Source organism: Oxyura jamaicensis, chromosome Z (genome assembly GCF_011077185.1).
Source record: "Oxyura jamaicensis isolate SHBP4307 breed ruddy duck chromosome Z, BPBGC_Ojam_1.0, whole genome shotgun sequence".
Classification (NCBI taxonomy): domain Eukaryota; kingdom Metazoa; phylum Chordata; class Aves; order Anseriformes; family Anatidae; genus Oxyura; species Oxyura jamaicensis.
In genome coordinates this window covers 77,892,300-77,914,577 of record NC_048926.1, presented here as the reverse complement: position 1 = coordinate 77,914,577, position 22,278 = coordinate 77,892,300, and the positions used below count along the sequence as shown (strand labels likewise).

The window sequence follows — 22,278 nt, the reverse complement described above, 5'->3', positions numbered from 1 at the left end:
GCTGCTTTTTTTTTTTTTTTTTTTTTTTTTTTCTAGAAACATAAGATTAAGTATTTGAATTGGGAGGTCTAAATGAGAAGCAACATTTTCCCTACAGTGAAGTAAAACTATCTATTCCCATGCTGAATATTTTGTTTACAGTGAAGCTTTTCTTCTGCAGCCACAGAAAGCTATGTAATTATTCCTGCCAAAATGCCCAAAAGAACATAAATAATAAATGATTAATTTATTGTTGTTGTGCAGAAGGTTTCAAAAGAAAGGGAAAAGGGAAAGGGAAAGGGAGAGGAAAGGGAAATGGAAAAGGGAAAGGAAAAAAGAAAAAGAACGAGAAAGTACAAGAGAAAGAAAAAAAAAAAGAAAAAGAAATAAAAAAGAAAAAAAAGGAAAAAAATCTGTTATAACATTTAAAAAAATAATTTGTTATAAGTACTGTATTCATTTAATAGCTGCTGATTACAATTTACTGATTTATTTACTCTCCAAGTTCATTTATTTGCTCATGAGGGTGTTTTATGTAACCCCTCTCCCTCTGTTTATCACATCTGATGTCTGGCTTAGGGTTGCTTTTTGTTTACTCAGTCTGTATGTTACATACATAACTGTTGCCTATGTTACTCCAACTGGGAGCTTCATCTGGTATATGTTCTCAGCATTGCTGTCATCTTCATACTTCAGAAGCTAATCTCTGGAGGACACCTTTCCCTTTCCCTTTCCCTTTCCCTTTCCCTTTCCCTTTCCCTTTCCCTTTTCCTTTCCCTTTCCCTTTCCCTTTCCCTTTCCCTTTCCCTTTCCCTTTCCCTTCCCCTTTCCCTTTCCCTTTCCCTTTCCCTTTCTCTTCTCCTTCCTCTCCCCCTTCCCCTTCTCCTCCAGACCAGTTACAATAACACTTGAGAATTCTGAAAATCCTTGGGATGCTCAAACCGGTGGATTCCTGTTGGTATGTCTCCTGAGTGTGTTTCAGGTTAAACTATTTAGGAATGCCACACAGAGATTTGCCTCCTGGCATGATAGTTACGAGTGGCAGCATGTGTGGAATAGTATGGTCACGTGCCTAGGACAGTGGGCACCTTCAGTATTTTGGAACTACTCTCTCTCTCTCTTTTTCTTTCCCTTTTCTTTCCTGTTAAAATGTCTTTATCTCAATCCACAAGTTCTCTTATAATATTTTTCCAGATTATCTCCTCTATCCCGCTAATGGTGCTCCCCCCAACCCACTGCGTGGTGCTGAGCTGCCTGCTGGTTTAAGCCAGAGAGACATTGCTCCATCAGGAGTGCTGGCAGAACAAGTGGGAAGAGGATCTGGGTGCATGGCCCCGTGTTGCCCCTCCACTGATGGTATGTGAACATGGCTCCATGAATACAAACAAGCACCTGCTCATTAAAATAAAAGGGAGAAGATTTGTTACGTTAGACTACTTTATGAACTACGCAGTATTTAACCTTTGTAAAGGTTAAATGGAAGGTAAAGGTGGCTGCACTCTGATCCATTAAATGCAAATCATGAATTGCTTTTCTCAAACTTTGTTTTGTACCAGTCTGGCAGTGAGTAAATATCTGTTTTCATTTTGCAATACAAGGTGCTACTGGAATGAAATTTAGCTGGAATGATATGCACATCATCATTCTGGTCTGCTAGATGCACGACAAAATTTTTACGTTATTTCTTTCCTACTTTTGGATTCACTGGTGAATGACATGCAGTAAATATTAAGTCCAGACACAAATTTGGAAGCAGGCTGAGAAGGACTATACCTCCTCTTTTCCTCCTCTGTTATTCCTACTGCTTGTGTCTGCACTGGCTTCACATCCCCACCTTTCTTCTCACACTTGTGTCAGTGCTGCAGATATCCCTGAGCTCTGAATCTTTCATTTTTTGGCCAGGACACCTGATACAACAGGTTGAATATGTAATATATATTGAAATAACACCTACTTAATGCAATGCAGATTGCCAGAAAAAAAAAAAAACAAAAAAAAACTGTGTTATTAAAACATCTTTCAATCTCAGAGAAATTTTCTCAAAGGTGGGTGTATTTCTCCCCTGTCTGGCTGCAGGAACATTTTGATGTAGGCTTCTGTGATCTGTTTATCACATCAGATTCATGCTGAACTGAATATAAATTATATACTTGCATGATTTTTTTCTTCTTTTTTTTTTTTTTTTTTTTTTTCCCAAGTTTTCTGAGTCTGAACAACCTATATGACAAGGAAATCAGCAAAGCCCCGAAGTGCTGAGACTCTTCTATCACAAGCCAGAGGTAGGTTAGGACTGAATTTCACCCGTGTTATTATGCAGTTGGTATGCTGGCTCTCCACCCCCATCACCAAAGAGGATGAAAAATACTAGAGGTCTGAAGGAAGGAAGGAAGCAGACACTAGAAGGAAGGAAAACAGCCTAGAAGGGAAAAGCACTGCCACACCCATTTCTCCTGTTCTATGCTTGATTCTCTATCAACTTGTAGGTAAGTGGTTCTGCCATCAAGACGTTGTGATAAAAGCAAAACATATGGCACTGGCGCTATTCACCCACAAACTACTCACCCTGTTCCTGGCTGTTAAAGAGACAGTAAGCCAAAAAGACATTTTTTCCCCCATCATTAAGTTAAAGATGTAAACAACATCTCTGCTGTCAGTGCGTTATGATGAAAAATAAAATGCCTTTCTAAGATTTACATGCCCAGTTTATTACAGACACATAAGGTATGCAATAGAAATAACATGCACAGAAGCGTTCTACTTCTCATTATGCTTTTATTTCAGAATGTCTAACATAATTGCAAAGTCTGCTGAGTTTCTGGAAATATTATCACAAATTTTAAGTGATCCTTAGAAAGAAATTCTGTCGCTGTTTGAACAGAAAATACAAAGAGCTGCAGTGTAGCATTTCAGAATTTGTCTGAGCTGTAGCTAGGAAATTGAACCACCCCAAAGTCTCAGCCTCCCTAAATACAAAGTAGAGAGCTCCACAATGCATGAGTTTGTTTATGAAGTGCCCACAGGCATACCTGGAAAGGCAACCAGCCACATTAACAGAAGCATTTCTGTAATATCCAGACAATATCCACCAATATGTGCTAGATTAATTTTAAAGAACTTTGGGGGATATTTTAACTGGCTTCATATGTTGAGGGATTTTTTGTTTGTGTGTGTGTACAATGGTGTTTTGTAGATTGTCTGATATTTTTTTTCTGCAGATCTTAATCTGCAGATATTAATCTAATAAATTGATCTGTTAATTAATACTTTTATTCCAAACACTGAAAACTGTAATACAAAATCCGGGGGCAAAATTCAAGGTGGTGAGAACTGACTCACATCATTCTGACCAAGAGGACCTTCAGCATCTAAACTGTGCATGACCTGGACTTCACTTCAAGTCTCTCCGCTTGCATAGACAGTAGGAGGGGAGTAAGATATACATGCTTTTGAGGCTCCTGATTTAGATATAGCTATCAAAATCCTTAAATATGTTCACTGATTCTATTTGAAAAACATTTACAGAAAGTATGGTAATCCGTCTCCTGAAAAGAAATTAAATTTATCATGGAACTTTTTTTATAAGTACAGTCACTGATTGCACAGGATTGAAATCACTGTGATTAGGCATTTAAACATGCATTTATTTACTTTGGGTGTTGCAGTTACAATAACTTAACTTACAATGTTACAGAATAAGCAAGTAGCACAGACATATTGATACAAATATAGATGTGGGTATAGATATAGATAATACAAATAGGTAAATACATTTTGGAGTCAGCAGATAAATATTTTTTTGCTGTCTTAAGGCAGAAGAACAATGGGGTCCTTTAATGTGATTAAGGGGAAATCACCACTTTTTCACTTGGAATGCTGTGACAAAATGTCACAAGTCTAAAAACAATTCACAGAGGGCAGAACATTTATCAAAAATAAAATATTTATCAGAGATAAAGTGCCAGACTCAATTGTCCTGAGCTTGGTCCAACTGGGAAATCCCAATATTTTTTGTTGGACGTGTAGTTTAAATTCTTCACAAATGTCTTGCCAGCTTATAGAAGAAAGAAAATGGGAGGTGAGATTTACAGAGTGAAGACTATGCACAGATATAAGACTATGCAGATATAAAGGAATTAAAATATCCTACAGCTTAGCCACTCTAGCAATTTAATTTGAGAAGTGCAGTTTTTTAATCAAACAGAATAGCAGCGAAATTTATAGGTGGTGTGGAATGCTCTTAATCTTAAGATTTGAAAGATACTCAAAGTTCATGGGGACAATACCCTGCTTTTTTTTTTTTTTTTTTTTTTTTTTTCTCATGCAAAAGTGCAATTGACTTTAAATGAGCTCTTTGGCTGAGAAAATAACTTTTTAAGACTTTATGTACAGCAATAAAGAAGAAATAGCTTTAGGCAGATCATATGGCAAGAACAAACAAACAAACTGTATTGCAAGACCAAAAATAAATAAATAAATAAAGAGTTTTAAAAGCAGCAGAGAAATGAGATATGGTACGTCAATTAGTTGAAGGAATCTGAGAATCTCAAGGTAAGAATCAGGATTCTGGTCTTGTGCATGTGCATGCACATTCTCCAAGACAGCAGCTACCTTTCCCAAATGGTGACACTCAATGTGATACACGGGCTGGAGACCTGGTGGCAACTGCTTCTTCCTCTGCCATACTGTAACAACATGAGATTAATTGGAAGAATTCAATATGAGCATTCATTAAAAGAATCCGGAGTTCTTCATTTTGAGTTAAAGCCTGGAGAGACCATGGAAATGTGATGGTGAGAGATTTTGTTGTAACAAGCCTTGGGTTCCGTCACTAGTTCAGTCACAGACCTGGTGAAGGAAAGCAACTTTTTGTCTCTTTCTTAATTTCTGCTAGAAAACTAACAAACAAACGAACAAAAAGCACAATATTTCCTTAGCTGTTTTGCAAAGAGATGAGGAAGATTTCATTCTGAGGTAGATTAACAAATCTTCTCAATTTTTTTAGAGGGCAAAATTATATTTGAAAATGTTGTCTACTTTCATGTCTTTTGGTGTTTACAGGTGGATTTTCAGAGGCAGAGACATCTAAATGTCTAAATTAGGTAACAAAGGACCAGAAAGAATGAAAGAAAGGATAAGCGTTTTTGTAGACTGGCATAGGAAATATATGAATTGTTACTCGGTAGTATTTTGGGAAAAAAAAAAAGAAAAAGAAAGAAAAAAAGGAAAATTTTCTAACAAGCATATAAATTAAAGTACTCCCTTTAGAAACATTCATAAATGACAGCAACAAAAACCTTTAATAACTGTAAATCTTGCATGATTCATCTGGAAAATTTCTGTTCAATATTTCTGCCTCCCTTTATGCCCTTGAGTAATAGAACATTTTTAATTTTTATGTTTTAATTGAAAAGGCTGCTTTGAAAGTTTTTTTTTTTTTTTTTAGGTTTTTACTTCATTTCATTTCATTTTCCTCCTTCATGAATATATTCTGGCTCTGCTTCTGTTCCTTCCAAACTTTTGTCCTGGTTCCATATGATAAGGCTGGTATCAACCCAACAGTGTCTTCAAGAGCCTCCCAGGAGATTGTCAAAGCAGAGCTACACTGTGCAGATGATGGGGTTTCCTGACTCCTCATAGAGTTGAAAGGATTGCCATTTATCCTTTCGCCCTTTGATAGTCACTTCCTCATTTTTTTTGCTAATGCATTAAAACTGAAGGAATTATCAGGAACTGTGCAGGAAAGGGCTGTATGATAATTTATTATTATATAAATACACACACATACACTGCCTCCTTTGTTTTTAATGCCAGACTGATCCTAAGAGCTCAAAGCATATCTGAAGTGCTTTCCAAACTCTACAAGCTGTCTTCTTTCTGAACAGCATGTTTCATATAATTAAGATACAAATGGTTTTGCTCCAAAGTTATTATGACTACTGTGTACATCGTATCTGAATAAAACCCACCAAAACAAAGACTGCAGATTTCCCAGGCATAGACATATATGTGTTAACTGTTGACAGTCACCTTATTATTCACAGAGCTGCAGGTCTATGGGGCATACCTGGTAGTCCACATACCTTGAACAAGCTTTCTGCGCTTGCTTTCCTGTTCCTTCTTCCTTTCAAGCTAGAACACAAGAGAAAAAATATCACAGGGAGCTGTGAGAAAGCCCTTACTGGATCTGGTTAAGCTCATAGGTGTGAAATGTCAAACAGATCTGATCCATTTGATCACGTAGGATTTTTTTTTTTCAGATTTATGTGTTTTGATAGGTGGACAAGAATGGTACAGGGCATAATTTTTATAGTCTTTGGAAGTGGAGGGAAAACACCAGAGAGCAGAGAGAAACACAGACTAGTATCTTGTTGAAGCTGAGAGAACAAATAAATCAGCACAAGGAAGTGTCTCTGGACTAGCCACCAAGCGTGGTGTTGCAGCAGCCTGTTGCGTTACTGTCTGGGAGAGTTCAAACAGGCTGTAAATCCCAGGCCCTCCGGGCTGTGGGAAGCTGGCTTGGAGAATTACTTGTTTTGTTTCTTGGGAGGTAGAGCAGAGGCTGGCTAGCCGACTCTGTAAGCATTCCCTGCTGGCCGATCAACATCAGACAGAAGAGTTTTCTTAACCTCTAGCCAAAGATAAGGCCAAAATGACAAAACTGTTCCGAAGAGAGAGAAAGAGTTTGCTGAAATAAATGAGAGAACTGACAGAAGAATTTCGTGCTAGCTACAGAGGACAACACCTATAGGCAAAGGAACAAAGATTTTTAACGTGATTGATGCTGGGCTATGTTGGACACTGTAAGTCCTAAGGGTAGCATTTTTAAAGGAACCTAGATTTTTGTGCCAAAGTGTAAAGGGCACACTGTGCAGCTCCACGTAGGTTTCACAGAGCCTAAAAAAATCTAGCATCTATCCCAGCAGGGCATGAAGGGGCTGGGCACAAAGACATATTGAATGCAGATCCTTGGGCAGTATGAAGAATAATTCATACTAATTGTGTCTAAGGATGGAATAGGCAATGTAGATCCATGCAAATGCATTCAGCTGGTGACTGCCCCAGGGTAGCCATTAGCAGGCTTAGCCACCAAGCACCAAGACAGCCCATGCACAGCTTCCTTTTGAAGCTTGGCCACTGGCAATTCAGGAATGCAAGAGCCATCAAACTAGAAAGAGTGAAAGCAAAAGGACATGAGTTTGGCATGATATGATGCCAATATTCATTGCAAGGTCTTCTTTTAGCTCTGTATCTCATTCAGAGTGTATTTGCTAAATTCATTTAATCTCTGCTCTCTGTATCTTTTAAGTCATGTTAAATTCTTTGTGCTTCCACCAGAAATCAAAATCTGGATTCTGATGTCATTTTAATTCTGGTACTCTGACCTAAATCTCAGTATTTTTTTCTCTCTGGCAGCTTAAGATTTTCACTAGACTAGGAAAATTAACCTCATAAGTAGATTAAAGTATCTGGAAAGCTGTTATCTAGTTTTTCCCTTGATTCTCAGATCTCATAGGAAAGCAGTGATCATCTGTTCAGGATGAATTACTTGTCTCTGCAGGAGAGCAACTCAAGCAGCGCTGTGTGAAATGGAGTCCTTCTCAATCCATCAGAGATCCTCACTCAGGTCTATCTTTCATCTGAGTGCATTTTCCTACCAAGTCACTTCCCACTATGTGACCTGCTTATTACGAGGTGTTGTGGCAGAGCAGAGATGTCAGAAGAAATTCGGAGAGGCAGGGATGCAGCAGGCTGTGTATGGCAGCCTACATCACTCTGCGGGAAGGTGGGCATCAGTCACCGTGAGGCAGGAAGAGCTGTACAGCACCAGAAGATGACCAGCAATAGCACATAACAAATATGAGCAGATAGAGAGCTTTCCATGAATCTTTTTGACTTGCATCCACTTCTGCCGTGTGCTTGTCTTGCATGGATAGCACCTCATCAGGAGAGGAAATTAATGTGAAGGACCACACAAGCGAACCCGAACAAAGCAGCAACGTTGCAAAGCTGAATGTATGCAATGACCCCACCACAGCCCACCTGGCCAATCCTGGACTGAAATTTTTTGAGTGAGTAGTTTATACTGCACACTGGGAAGTGTGCAAACAGAATTAGGTTAAAAATAAACATCCCAGCCTCCCCACTTTCTTTTTCACAGTATTGTTGTCCACATTGCTGCCCAAGTGCTTGGTACTGCATCTTTGTTACTGGCTTTCTGACAAAGACAGCTTGTGAAAATGAATTACTGAGTAGTTCTGACATAGGTGGTTTGAAAGCTGAGGTGCTTTTCTGTAAGTGGCATAATTTACTGTTAATACAGTAATGGACACTGTCAGCTACAGAACCAGAGAAGACCTGCACTCTTATTCGAAAAAAGAACAGGGAGTACATACTCAGTCTCTAGTGCTGATCGTTTTACCAGGTTTCTTGCAGTCCTGCCTGATAGGTTACATCACATTAGCAATACAATGTCCATCACCATGCATAACAGTTTAGATATTTTTGCTTTTTTTGTGCTAGACTATAAGACTGAAATCCTCAGAAAACCTGCTTGCTGATTCCTTCCCTTTCCGAGGCAGGAGGAGGATGTCTGTGCACTACTTGTTGTAGGCCTTTTGGAGCCAGAAGTCCCAGGCAGGCGCCTCCCACCCAAAACAGCATGACGGTACCCACTGGCAAGCAGAGAGTGGAAAGCTGCTGTCAAAATCTGCAGTGTCAAAAGGGTGTAGGCTCTGCCCAGGCTCTGGTCTCCTGCTGGTGATGATCCTGGGAGCAGGGTGCTGATGTCCCCTCCATCTGGCTGTGCGCAGAGGGGCAGCAAGCACCCCCACCCGCAAGGACATGAATCAGTGCTCTGGTTTGCTAGTGGGTGCTGCCCAAAAAGCCCCGCAGGATCTGCCTCAGTGTAATCAGCTCCAGATTTAGGAATGACTGCTTTATCACATTGAAACAAATGCGTTCTCTGTACTGGGAACAAGCAGGTTAGGGCTGAGGAAATTGGATTAGGAAAGCAGGTAGCGGAGCAGAAAGAGCACATTGATCGAATCAGCAAATCCACAGCGAACTCGTGATTACAGCTGGGCTGCCCGCTGCGTGGCTGCCCAGACATCCCACCCTCTCTGGGGATTTGCAGGGTTTGCAAACAAGCGTCAGCTTCATACAGGGACGTGGAAGCAGAAGCACATTGAAGCTGCCAGATGGGACCCATGGTGCTGTGACAGGACCACACTCCCCTAAGTGCATCCTGGCACGGCTGGGGCTGATTTGTCCCAGCTCAGGGCCTGCTTTCCAAAGTCAGTTTCCCTACACATTTCTTAGCACTACTAGGGCCAATTCCCTGCAACATTGCCTCTACTGTCTTATCTATGTAATTTCTAAGTCCAGATGAGATGCTGAGTGCATGTATTCAAATCCTTGGCTGAATTGCTGCTGCTTTGCCTTAATCTCTGATGTCCAACTGAAGTGATGCAAACTATTACTTGAGAGTAGTTTAAGAACTTCCACTTTTTCATGCAGTAATCACTACTATGGTCTGATAAAAATAAAATAAAAAAAAATCAAGTAAATATCTTTTACCCTATTATCAGTGCTCATAATATTTGTTATGGGCAAAACAGAAACACAGCATAAGTGCAGTAATTTATTATTACGTTGCTAGCAATAGCTGTGCTGCATTTCCTGGGCTACAGGGCTGCAAAAAGCATTGCTTCATAAAAGGAGAGCATGGTCAACAGTAATGGCTAGGTTTTCAGACAGAAACATGCTTCTCAAGCTAACAACAAGCCTTTAACTCCAGGCTTTTTTTTTCTCACAGCAAGCTCCAAGGCTTGGCTGACACCAGAGATGGTAAATATTCACCCTTTTCACTATTAACTTGCAAATATTTCTACCCTGCAATCAAGTGTCTCGCATGGGTGTACTCTGCTTTTAAAGGAGATAAATGTAAAATCTTTAATACCTGCTCTAACATTTTGTTTGTGTCATTTTTGTTTTCCTTATTGTTTTGAATTATTTGGGAACTTGCAGAGTTTGGGTTTTGTTTCTTTATAACCCCAGGAACATTTGTAATTTAGCTACGTGCTGGAAGGAAACTGTTTACATGGGCTGATCAGCAATAACCACTTCACTGCCCCTACTCTTGCAACATCTCTCCATCAGTTTTGCCTTCTGACACCTTCCTGCCAACACAGATCCAGACCTGCCAGGTTGTTGCGCCGTGCCTCTTGCCTCCTTCAATTATTATTTCTCTTACAACATGATTTTCTTGTTTTCTGCATCATTTCCACTGCATCTTCCTGCCAGTCTTTCTTATGCTACCTTACTGCTTTAAGGGTTTGCCACTTCCAGGTTTCAGTGTGCTTGATTATAGCGTGGAAATCTTCCCCCTCTCAGACTGTCCTGGTGCTTGCTGCCAGCAGGGATTTTAAGGCAAAGAGCTAGCCACCTCTGGCAGGTGATGGAGAGGTGACCATCAGTTCCAACTGGTTTGGGAGCAAACCAGTTGGAAAAGCGTTTCCATAAATGCTTTAGTTTAAGTGGCGGATTTATAGCCAGCTCATAAATTTCTAATTATAAATAAAAACTGTTTTTTTCCCTCCAGTCTAAATGGCACCTGAATGAATTTTAAATTATACAACCCCATCAAATTTCAAAGGTAATTAAAGTGAGGCATCGAGGTATTAAGCACACCTTTTTTTTTTTTTTTTTTTTTTCTGGTGTTGTTAATGACAGTACATTAACTGGCTCCTAAGATGACACGAGACCATTTTGCATGTTTATTTTATGTCACTTTGCTAGCTCATGAAATGCTGCTGTGGTAGTCTCCTTTGGATGCGTGTCTTCTGTGCTTATCAAAACAACATTCACACAAATTGCAGTAATTCTGTCATAATACTGAATTAATACCTTGCATAAACTACCTTTTCTGTACTGCAAATGCACATAGACACTAAGTTTTTACTTTGATTTGAACAGCATATTTCATGGAAGAATGAAGCTGTGTGGGTTATCAGAAAATTATTATATGACCTGATGTAAATGCAGTAGGGATGTCGTCTCTGATGTTCTCTCTGACCAGCTGATCTCCCTTTTCCCTTGATTTCTGGTTATGTTTTGACTTGGATACGTAACATTCGGTGAGCAGGTGAGCGAAACTATGGCAATGATTTAGTTACCCCCAGCTTCCCAGACAGGTAAGCCTTGATCCTTCAGTTGGCTCTGTGAAGATGGGTCCCCAGACTCATCATATTCCTTGGGAAAAAGAGATAAAATCCACATAAGGCTTGATTGCAACCAGGAATTTTAATCACATCAGAAACACTGGAATACTACAATTTGCTCTCTATTTTTCTAAACACTGAGTAATGTAGTTATATGTTATTCAGCTGTAGAGTAACAGAGAACACAAACACCCTATTGAAAACCCTGTGAATTTTACCTTAGCACAAAGATTTTAGAATTTATTTTCTCTGAGGTTGGATAAAATATGGGAGATTAGACATTTCTGTGAGTAGTTGAAAATGTAAGATCATAATCATTGCACGCTGGGCTCACCTCTGGGGGAAGCCAGTACAGTTCATACCGAAGCCTGCACAGCGTCTACGTGGTGTCAAATTTGCAGGCTTAGAGGGGGTAATACAGTGGCATGACTTCTGTTCTGTTCTGCAGAAGTTTGACAGAGTGCAGGCAGAAAGGTAAGGCCTGGAAGAGGTGATAATTAACCTTGCCCCGCCAGCCGTTCCTGTCGGTAAACAAGACCTTGCTTCCCTTTAAACTTGACGAGGAGGACAGTCTGAGTTTGTTCCTGTCTGTGCATTACATACGACATGGTTGTGCTGATTTCGAGTTGTCCTTGGCAAAGACAAAAAGCTATTCGGGGACCTTTTCTGACCTGGAAGGCATGACTGCAGCTAACTGGAGATAGTAACTTCTTATTTCCTACCTGCTCAGCTGCAAAAAGGATCAAACACCACTAACACTTTTAAAACAGAAATTGCCAAAAAGGCCAATAGAGCACAACAAAACAAACCTCAACAAAACTCACAAAAACTTCCCCTGGCCTTGCTTCGTTGCACTGAAGCCAGAGTGGAAGACAGAACAAAATACAAGTCTTGTATTTTCTTCCCTTAAAAATTTTAAGCACAGAAAATGCCTATATTTAACAGAATTCAGGAAGTGTTTGCACTTCAGACCTGTCAACCATTGCAAGCAAACTAAGAGCAATGCCCTAGGAGTGCAGTTTTACTACTTTTTCCTTTTCCCAATCTGCTTTCTCACAAACACGGTTTCTCACCAACTTCACCCGCCTTGTTTGCTCCTGAAAACATGTCAGCACTATAGCCTGTAATGTAATCCTTGGAAAATATAAAATATCTGAAAATTGAAAGCTCTGCACAGCCTGAGTCTCAAAAATCATCCAATTACTTAGGAAACGCCAAGTATTTCGAATCGCAGATCAAACCCTCTTCAAAAAGTTGGCACACGACCAAAACCACTGCAAACACGAGAACAGAGAACGTGTCTTATTCAGGAATGACAAAACAGCAGCAGCACTTAGCAGGAATAATGGCTCAATTAATCATCAGGGGAAGGCGGCTGGTTCATGGAACAGGCAGCTGAAAACTGTTTACAAGAATATAATGCCCCCAACAATCAGCTAGTCTTCAACAAAGGGCACCAGCCACATGTTGCAGCAGTCAGTCACAAATTGCTAACCCAATGATGAAAAAAAACAAACAAAAAAAATGTCTTTAAGACTATTTTCCTTTATTTGGAGGGAACAACTGGTGATGAAAAGACCTCACGGTCATCAGGACAGCACCTGTGTAAAATTTATAAGATGGGAAAGCAAAATTTCTTGTACAAAAATATAATAAATAAAGAAAAAATAAAGAATAAAAAATCTAAGAAAGTTAAATAATCTATACAAAATACATCTCTTCCTTCAGTTAATGTGAACTCCATGCACTTACCTGGGCCTTCTGAAACCCACTCAATCATGCATCTTTTTTGCTCAGAATAGAGTTGGTCTCAGGATAATATTTCACCAGGGAATCTGGTATCTGTTTGAAAGGTCTAATGTTTTCCTTCAAATTGTTATTTCTTAGGTGTTCTTACCTTGCTTTTTCTTGCTTTTTGTGCTCTGGTCCAACTGGCAATCTCCCATCTGGCCTCCTCCTCCTCCCACTTCTTTCTCTGTTTAGTAAAGATTTCCCATCACTGAGTCCAAGAAAAATCTACATAAAGCAGGTTAACAGTGGCAAAGTCCTCAGAGAACCTGAGAGAAAAAACAAAACAAAACAAAACAAAAAACTTTATCTCAAGTTAAAGAAAGTTGTACCAGTAGGAATTCATTTGCTTTATGAGCACTGCTTTGGTAATGGTGCAAAGGTTTATTAAGAAAAAAAAAAAAAAAAAAAAGTCTTCCAGCATTGTCCAAAGGTCATCAAGGCTGAGTTAATTTAATAACCACCTTTGGGAAATTTAATTTATTAACAGATTATTTTACTGAAAAGCCTTCGCCCTTGTCTCTCCTAGGCTTCTTTTTGAGTTCTCTGTGTGACAATTCTACAAAAGAAAACTACAGTAAAAATATGCCATAAGTGTTGACAGATCATGCATTATACATGGCAAAAAATAACATTAAATTATGTTATCTTTCCTTAACTGAAGGAGTGTTATTCTATCATGGGGCAAGAGACTGCTTAATTCCAAATCAGGAGAACCTTTTTAGTGCAAATGTATTTTCCATCTTCAGCTGGTCTTTATCAATTTGACTGAAGCCAAACCACATAACCCTGTACAGACGTGCAAATTTGGTTTGAATAATTAACTGCAGCAGATGATGACCCTGTGTTACAGTGACGGCAGTCACGAAGTGAAAAAGTTCATAATAATAATTCATAAAAAGTTTAGGGAGATTTTATTCCCTGCCAGGGCCGTGCATGGAGAGGAGACAAGGCTCTGAGTTCTCCGCGCCAGCCGCCCAACTGTGGAAATTGGGTCAGAAGAGCACTCAGAAGAGCACTCTGAGGCAGAACCTGCTATTCTTGAAACTGTGTCTCTCATGCATATTGCAGGTAAACAATCTCTGTCTTCACTACAAATGACAATTCTGAAAGGGCCGATGAAGGCAGGTGGCACAGATCTCTCCAAGCAGACTCTGTGCCTCCTGTGATCTGCCTTCTGTCTTAAGGAAGGAGCACAAACAGGGGAAGATTCAGGTGGGAATTATTAACAACTGAGTCACTAGAACAATTGAGCCACTTGAACAATTAAGTCACTAGAGAGTCTGTCCTTCTCTTAGGACAGTCTTAGGACTTAGAAGAGGGAATCAGACAGTTCTGGGATGAGAATGTGAAGACTGAGAAGGTGAAGAGCTGTGCCACATGCACTGGGAGCAGCAGCACAGGGCTATCCAGAAAAGAGGCAGGTCTCCTCTGTTGTTGCTCTAATTTCCACCGTTTAACGACTATGTGGTCAAAATGCTAAAGCTGTACCTCTATCAGCATTTGGTTATCACACTGTTGTACATAGAGTTACTGCTAGCAATGTACTATACTGTTAGTACATTATTGACATTAGTTAATATTGTTAGTACATCATTACATTGTTGCACTATTATTAAAATTAAGATTACTATCACTGAAGTTAAGAATAATTTTCCAGTGTTGGAAAAATCCAATGATTTAAGTAGAGGATTATGTCATTACAGGCAGAGGAAAAATAATAATGAACTAGAAATTAACTTTCTTGCTTTATATGTCTTTAAAGATCTTCCTGCACACATATGCAAGTTCACAAATTGAGCTAACTATGCTTTATTCACCTACTATACTCTTTCAGTGTAATAAACCTTCTCTACACTGTTGCTAAAGACATCACCTACACATACTAAAACCTTGTGCAAGAAGTTATCTAGGCCTAGATAAAGTCAGTTCCTGTTATGGGGAGAACTGAAGACAAAAAAGCATGAAAAGCATGAATTTCAAAAATTCAGTTGGATAGACAGAAGTAATATTTGATATGAAAACGCATCACTATTTCTTCCTTACTAAATTTTCCATTAAAAAAAAAAAAAAAAAAAAAAAAAAAACACGGTAAAAGGAACATTACATGCAGGTGTTCAGTATAAAGTTCATGTGAATGTGTTTCCATCTGGGAGTTCTTTTAATTATTAGCTTTCACTGCATCTTTGATAATTTTCTTTTAATTTGTTCTTTGCTTTGTGTAACAGGTCACCAAAATTAGCTGTTGCCATAGCTACATACTGTCTATCTCCAATGGTTCATCTTTCCGGTATAAAACTTGAAGTTGTGAGCAATAATCCATACTTAAAAAGGAATGGCCTTTCTTGGTAACCCAATTAACCTTTTACAATTAGGGATGAAATTGCATTGATTTTGATGATGTTGCCACAACACAGTAGAGTAGAAACTGACTCTGATGCTGAACTTTCAACTCCAGAGCAACAAAGCTCCCGTATAATATAGCTATCTGTCCTGAATTTCTTTCTCAAGTGATTTTAAAATGATATCTCACTAAACTATGAAAAAATCTGCCAGAATATTTTATTCATGAGTTGAAAAAGGGTTTCATTCAATAACCCCTGGCTTGAATGCTTTTTGAGCTGGCTGCTATAATTTGACCTCATGTGTGAGATCACTTTATTGACTTAGAGATTCTGCTGTGACAGAAAGTGGCACAGGTAACACTGAGGAAATGAGGATAAACGGAGAAAATACTGTGAGCTGTTAAATGGAACTGAAGTAAGTAAAATAGGAGGATGGGAAGGAGAGTTGAAGGGAAGAGAGGAAATAATGTGAGTAAAATCTTACAGCCATAAACAGAGCACAGCTAGAACTGTTAAAATAAATAGCAGTATTCATTCATGTTGGCAATGAAACCTAGCCAAACTAAACAGCTCTAAGACCTTTAATCTTGATTGCTGTGGCACCACCTTGTTCTCCTCTCCAGCCTACAACTGCAAGGCATCAAGTCTCCCTGGAAATTCACAGCTGCATTACGTCTGTCCAGCCTTCATCTTTCTCTGAACAAACACTTCTTTCAAAATTCAAAACACATCAAAGTCATCACTCAGGGCCCTGAGAGCCTTCTTTATTTTGCTGTGCTTATTTGCACGTGTTTGGCTGTGTGAAGGGTGCTGGTTTTCAGTCACTGAAGACACTTTGTGAAATACCGTGTGCACAGTCTGTTCCATTGTAATGCCCTGCAAGATACAGAAAGGACCAAATAAACACAGTTGGGTATTCTCTCTTTCTCTTTTCTTTTCTTTATTCTTTTCTTCCTATGACATATCCACATTAGATGTGTTACAGTTTACAAGACTTTTTAATGTCTTTCTTTTCACAGACATTTTTGGAATGTCAGGAAAGACTATTATTCTACAGAAAAAGACTACATTTCCATGTAGTAATGTTGACTCTGGGGTGACTAATGAGGCAAAGTCTCAGTTAAGAGCTTCCATTTGCTCATGGGACATCTTTACTGCTGTGATCGTGATAATTTCCGTGCCATCCCATTGCTTCTATCTTTTGCATCAGAAGGTTCCCATATCCTTCAGGTCACTTGCAGTATTACCTTCTAATTTCTCAAAATTGTTCATTAAGCCCTCTTGTTAACAGGCTGATAGGCACTGGTAGAGAAATCAGTACATATATTTTTCCATGTTTATCTCTTCTGAGGTGCTAAGAATAACCTATGCAGTGAGCTGGAAATGAGGTCAAGGAGTACATGCTAGAATATTTCTATTAGATATAATACTATCAATGTTAACTCCTAAATTCATGTAGGTTCTATCCAGGCAGTATACTGCCACACACTGACACTGTAAACAAAACAGAACTGCAGAATTAAGAGTCCATATATTATTTATATTTGAATTACTTGTCTGCATGCTGTTCAACCAGTCAGATCACTTTGGTTCCTTACAGAACTCATATTGGCTTTTCTGAGAGCGTGACTTCTTAAATGAGTCTGCCTACTTCAGTCTCATTAGAATTTAATCTGTGATAGTCCTGTTAATTCAGTGCTATGGTTGACTGCCAAGTACGAAAACTATAAAAATGATTAGTTTTTTATTTTATTTTTGTTTTGTTTTGTTATTTTATTTTATTTTATTATTTTTTCCTTCTGTGTTCTTTAAATCAAAAAATAGAGGTAATTTATGATCCACATCAAAAGCAAAAGCTCTATTTCTGCTTTTTGTCATGGCATTGTATGGTTTTACTGGCATGGTCTAGCCTGGAATTGGACCCAGAATCACCAAGGAAGTAGTGCACATTTCTGGTCCCAAGCTAAGATACATTGGGAATTCATTCCGGGTTCACCACCAAAAGAGTAAAATGAAGGTTAGGGTTATGTTCACATCCTCTGATATGTCAGCTGTTTTTTTTTTTTTTTTTTTTTTTTTTTTTTTTTTTTTTTTTTTTTTTAAGTATTTCTATTGCAAATGATTAATGCAATGGAGATTCCTTAGCATCAAACAGAACACTATAAATAATCTTAGATATTTCAGGGATAATTTAAAGGAGATCAGAACAAGCTCGTCAAAAGAAAACAGTCATAATTTTAGGAACAATTTCAATTCACAGCCCAGCCCTGGAACTCAAGATCACAAATTTAAGTTCCCTGTGTTTTGGCAGCCAAATACCAAAGTGCAGTCAAAATGTTGTTTTCATCTTAAAGGGTATATTTAATTTATTCCTTTGATTGTATCAAAGGCCCTAGGAATTGAACCTGTTCAATGCAATCTCTTTACCTGTGATAAGGTGTCCATTTAAAATATTCATTCTTTCATATTCTATACTGACCTAATAGTTTATTCCAAACATAGATTCAAAATTTATATCTTTGTTTATTTTTATATGCATACAGAATGTGAAGCAACGTACTAACTGCATTCAAGAAATCCAATTCTGAGTCTGTTAATTTCTGCTTTCCTTACATTTTTTTCAAGAATGGGAAAATATCAGATGAGATTAATGAGTTAACTTGGAAAGGACAGTTATCAAGGGAGTTAAATTATTACAAGACATTTTCGCAGTGTGTATGGAAAGAAGAATGCATGGCATTCATTGTAGTTTCATTATCATTTATGTACTTGAAAGAAACCACTTCAGCCTCTATATCTCTCTCTAAATAAGTGGGCCTCTTTACTCAAACTAAAATGTTTCACAGACTAGCACAGGGGCATCTGCAGATGATATAGACTAGCCCAGAAGAAATCTTTGAAGTCTGCTATAGACATGTTAGAACACTTGAATCCTTTTATAATCAGTATGGGAAAAACTTGAAAGTTAAGCAAAGAAACACGAGGAGATAGCCACACTTTAAATCCAGTCTCATGACCCTGGTGCAGTTGATTGTTATTTTAGCAGGGATAGATACACCAAGAGAAAAATCACATTTCTGCACTCCTGGTGGACCAAAAATATGGTAATAAGCCACAAGGGAGATTCAAAATACTTTTGAGGATGTGTTCAAACCTCTTCAGCTACCTTCATGTTTAGAAGAATACTGTTTAGAAGAATACTTCAGAATACATTCTGAAGAGGGAAGAGCTCTGTAGAGCCCGGTTCTTTTATTTATTTATTTATTTATTTATTTATTTATTTATTTATTTTTTATTATTATTATTATTATTATTATTTGTTTTTAATGTAGGTAAATGTCTTATGATTTAGGATTTGATACTTATAATTTTATCACTTCATCAGTACTATTGTCTGTATCAAGTCTTTATGGAAGAAGTCACCAATGTGCCATTTCCTGTGAAATATGAGTACAAAATTAAAGCAATTATAATCATTTTGATGTAAGGTCATTCCAGTGAACTGTTGGTTCTTGGCTAAAGGGAAGTTTTTAAAGGTTAACTGTTAGCAAAATTATCGTTAGCAAATTTATTTTAGTTTGCATAATTTAAAAAGGAATAATTAAAAGCCTTACAATGATTCTCATAAACAGCTGCCAGATGGGCTAAAAACAGCGAAGGATCATTTCTCAGACATCTGTCCTGCTTAATCTTGACCTTTGGAAGAAGAGAGAACATACTGTACAAAGAGATTGAAATTGTTATGCTGTGCCAGTTAATTAAGTGAAATAATTGGACACATTTGTAGGCTATAGAGAGAAGGCTTGTGATGAATATATGTTATTGGCAGGCCAATCATTTATTCAAAAGAACTTCATAAAAAGGTTGTTTCATGAATTAGAAGGCTGGTATTTGGAAAGCCCTACAAGCCAGGTTCAAGCCACAGAGGTTGAAAATGCATGTAAGAAGCTTTCCATTTTAAAAGTCCACCCCAGCTTTTTATGACTGCTGATTAAGCAGTATTAGTCTGCTTAATGTCAAGCATTTCAATACACATGGAAGAAATATGTGTCTTATGGTTCTGTCCATTACTCCATGGATTTCACTTTTTTTTTCACAAGAACTGAATTAGGAGAGATTTAGGTGTCTCTACAGGCCCTGCACTTAGCTAAACGCAGCCTCTGTGTTAAATTAAAGCATATTAAATCCATGTATGATAGGCCTCAATAGGGCCTCATATGGCATTAGATAAGTGTAACTCAATCTCTCCTGTGACTTTGTCAGATTTATCCTACCTTTCCCACAATCTCCTCTATAAAAGTGACCTAATTTTCCTTTCTTTTCTCATCAAAGAAGACTGTAGATAGGATCCGTCTGTTCCACAGAAGTAAAGTAGCTACTGATCTGGTGCCCATGGGTTGTGTATGTCACCTTTGTATATGTCCTCTAAAGGGTCTTGGGGATGGCCAGCTGTTCTTTGGTTATTGTGTTTGCTAAGTGATCTCTCCTCTGTCCTAGCAGACCACAAAAACTTCAGTTTTGAATGCTTACCTAGACCTGAGATGCATTCAAAAGAAAACCTGTATGTGAAAATTTAAGAAAGTTAATCAGGTGTGATGGTTTTCTTGTCTTCAATTCTAAATGTTTTACTAAAATATATGACACCAGGTGCATATATGATATCATTATCTTACACAGATAATAAGTAAATTTCTGATTCAGGTTTACATATCCCTTTGTTCTTCTGTAGCAAATGTCACATCTTTCCGATGAGGCCAGTGGAGTGAGAAATTAGTCTGCATAGTTTATGTGCAACTACCTTTAAAGATAGGCATCTTTGGAGGAAATTCACAGCATTCGGAGAAACTGCTTTCATGAAGGTTCATAAAGGTTCAGGGAACTTCTCTGAGCCTTTATCTGATGAACTATTACAAGACTTAATTCAGAGCTCATTGATCCCAATGAAAGCTGTTTTGTGGACTTTAATGCATGCTGGACTGACTGGATGGATCTTAATGACATCATAAGAAAAAAATTAAATCATTCACATGAATGATCATTTTTAATGATTCAAATCATGATATGCAGTAATGTAAAGCATAAATTGTTTAATGCAGTTTTGTTTCAGTGATCAATACCAAGATATTTTATAGGCTGATGGACAGTATTCACAGTCTTAGCAATAAATGGAAACAGATTATATCTCCCTCTTCAGACTGGTGATAAAAATTACACATGTATTGAAATTAATTACACGTTCAGAACACTGTCACTGAAGGAACTTAGAAGGGTTTGATTTGTGTGTTTTCTTACCAGTTCAATAGCTTCTCCTAACATCTATTACAAGTTGTTTTCTAGGAATATTGATCCAAACATATTTTATTATTGGGAGGTTCTGATGTACTTAACATTTAAAGATTTTTTCTTAGCATGCTTTTATCCAAGCCATTTTTTCCTCACTACTTTGCATCTATGATAGGCTGTGATTCATTTACTCCTAAGTATTTAGTTTAATTTGAGGGGTATTATCTAAGTGCTTTTTCAGTTAGATGATATTAAAGGATTCAATCCAAATAGTTTTAAAGGTAGCAGAACTACCCAAGCCAAAACACCAAAGAGTGTTTTGGCTTGAGTAGCAACAGTCCCATTGTATGTTTTATTTTAATTTCTAAAGCTGAGAGGGGGGCTGAGAGGCTGAGGCAACTTACTGAGCTGTAACACATTGATCTTTGGTGGCTCTGTCAGCACAGAGACAAAAAGTTGAGCAGTAGAATAGAATAGAATAGAATAGAATAGAATAGAATAGAATAGAATAGAATAGAACAGAATAGAACAGAACAGAACTGAACTGAACTGGACATTTCTATTAGAAGGGACCTTCAGAGATCATCCAGTCCAACTGCCTGACCAGTTCAGGGCTGACCAGAAGTCAAAGCACGGTATTGAGGGCATTGTCCAAACATTTCTTGGGCACAGACAGGCTCCGGGCACCCAGCACCTTGCTAGGAAGCCTGTTATGGTGTCTGGCCACCCTCAGGGTAAAGAAAACCTTCATCCCCCAGTCTGTGCTGGTGTCCAGCACTGCTCTGTTCCGGCTATAGCACTCAGCATTTTCCTTTGTCACAAGTACTTTTTCCTTTGTGTATGTATTTCTTTATCTGCTCATCATCTATGACACAATAAAATTTATGACTTGTTATGAAATAAATATGACAAATGCATGGGAAATAGAACACTTACCATACATTATTGCATAGCTGTGGTAACTACACAATTTAGCTAAAAATATGCATGTACAATTGAAGTGTTCAGGTGAGAGATCATGAATCCCAACTTTGGGAGCGGCTGGAACAGAGATTTAGAGCTTCCTACCCAGTCTAATTGTCTGATTAGTACTGATCCTATAATCTGAAGATGCTTCACTTGGTTTGTGAGGTAATATATGTTAAAATTCATGTTGTTATCAACTTTTTCTGTTCAATTTATGAAAACTGGAAACTGTGTGTTTCTTGATTATTTCCTGTTTTCTGGCTCATCTGAGAACTCCAGAGGTGCACAAAAATAAAGTTAATTCCCTACATATGCAAAGCATAATGTCTACAATCAGGCTTTGCATCAGTCTGGACTTTCACTCAGCTCTAATGTATGATTGAACTGCCTTGGCCTCTGAAGTGATTCCATAATCCATTAATTTTCAAGATGAACTACTCAGGCTCCTTGTCACATACTAAAACCAAGTGAAATACATTTTTTCTTCCTTGGTGAAATAACAACTGAAGTTTCTTATGTTGCTGTTTCAGACCAGTGATATAAGTTCACTTCTTGATAATTCTTTAACGTGAGAAGACAAATAATATTTCCAGGGTGATATTCATTTCACTTAACATTTCTCTTCTGGTTCATTGGAAAGTGAGATATTGAAGCCCTAAGTTCATTGCCAGAGGTTTCTTTACAGTTGATAAAAACAA

The 22,278-nt window shown here is 38.1% G+C and overlaps 2 long non-coding RNA genes across 3 annotated transcripts in view; both read right to left on the bottom strand.

Annotated features, from left to right (window-relative positions):
- Window positions 1–9,959: 9,959 nt before the first annotated feature.
- LOC118156652 lies at window positions 9,960–11,865 on the bottom strand. 2 transcript variants are annotated; one of them, XR_004746365.1, is made up of 2 exons: window positions 11,701–11,865; window positions 9,960–11,229 (listed from the first exon to the last, which is right to left on the bottom strand). It is a non-coding gene; the product is annotated as an uncharacterized LOC118156652 (long non-coding RNA). The 2 variants fall into 2 exon arrangements; XR_004746366.1 differs by lacking the exon at window positions 11,701–11,865 and adding an exon at window positions 11,533–11,676.
- A 423-nt stretch (window positions 11,866–12,288) lies between these two features.
- Window positions 12,289–22,278, bottom strand: part of LOC118156653 — a 43,195-nt gene continuing 33,205 nt past the window's right edge. Inside the window, exons 2-3 of the long non-coding RNA XR_004746367.1 lie at window positions 13,096–13,255; window positions 12,289–12,799 (exon numbers count right to left, since the gene is read on the bottom strand). This is a non-coding gene — a long non-coding RNA (uncharacterized LOC118156653). The remainder of the gene's footprint in view (window positions 12,800–13,095; window positions 13,256–22,278) is intronic.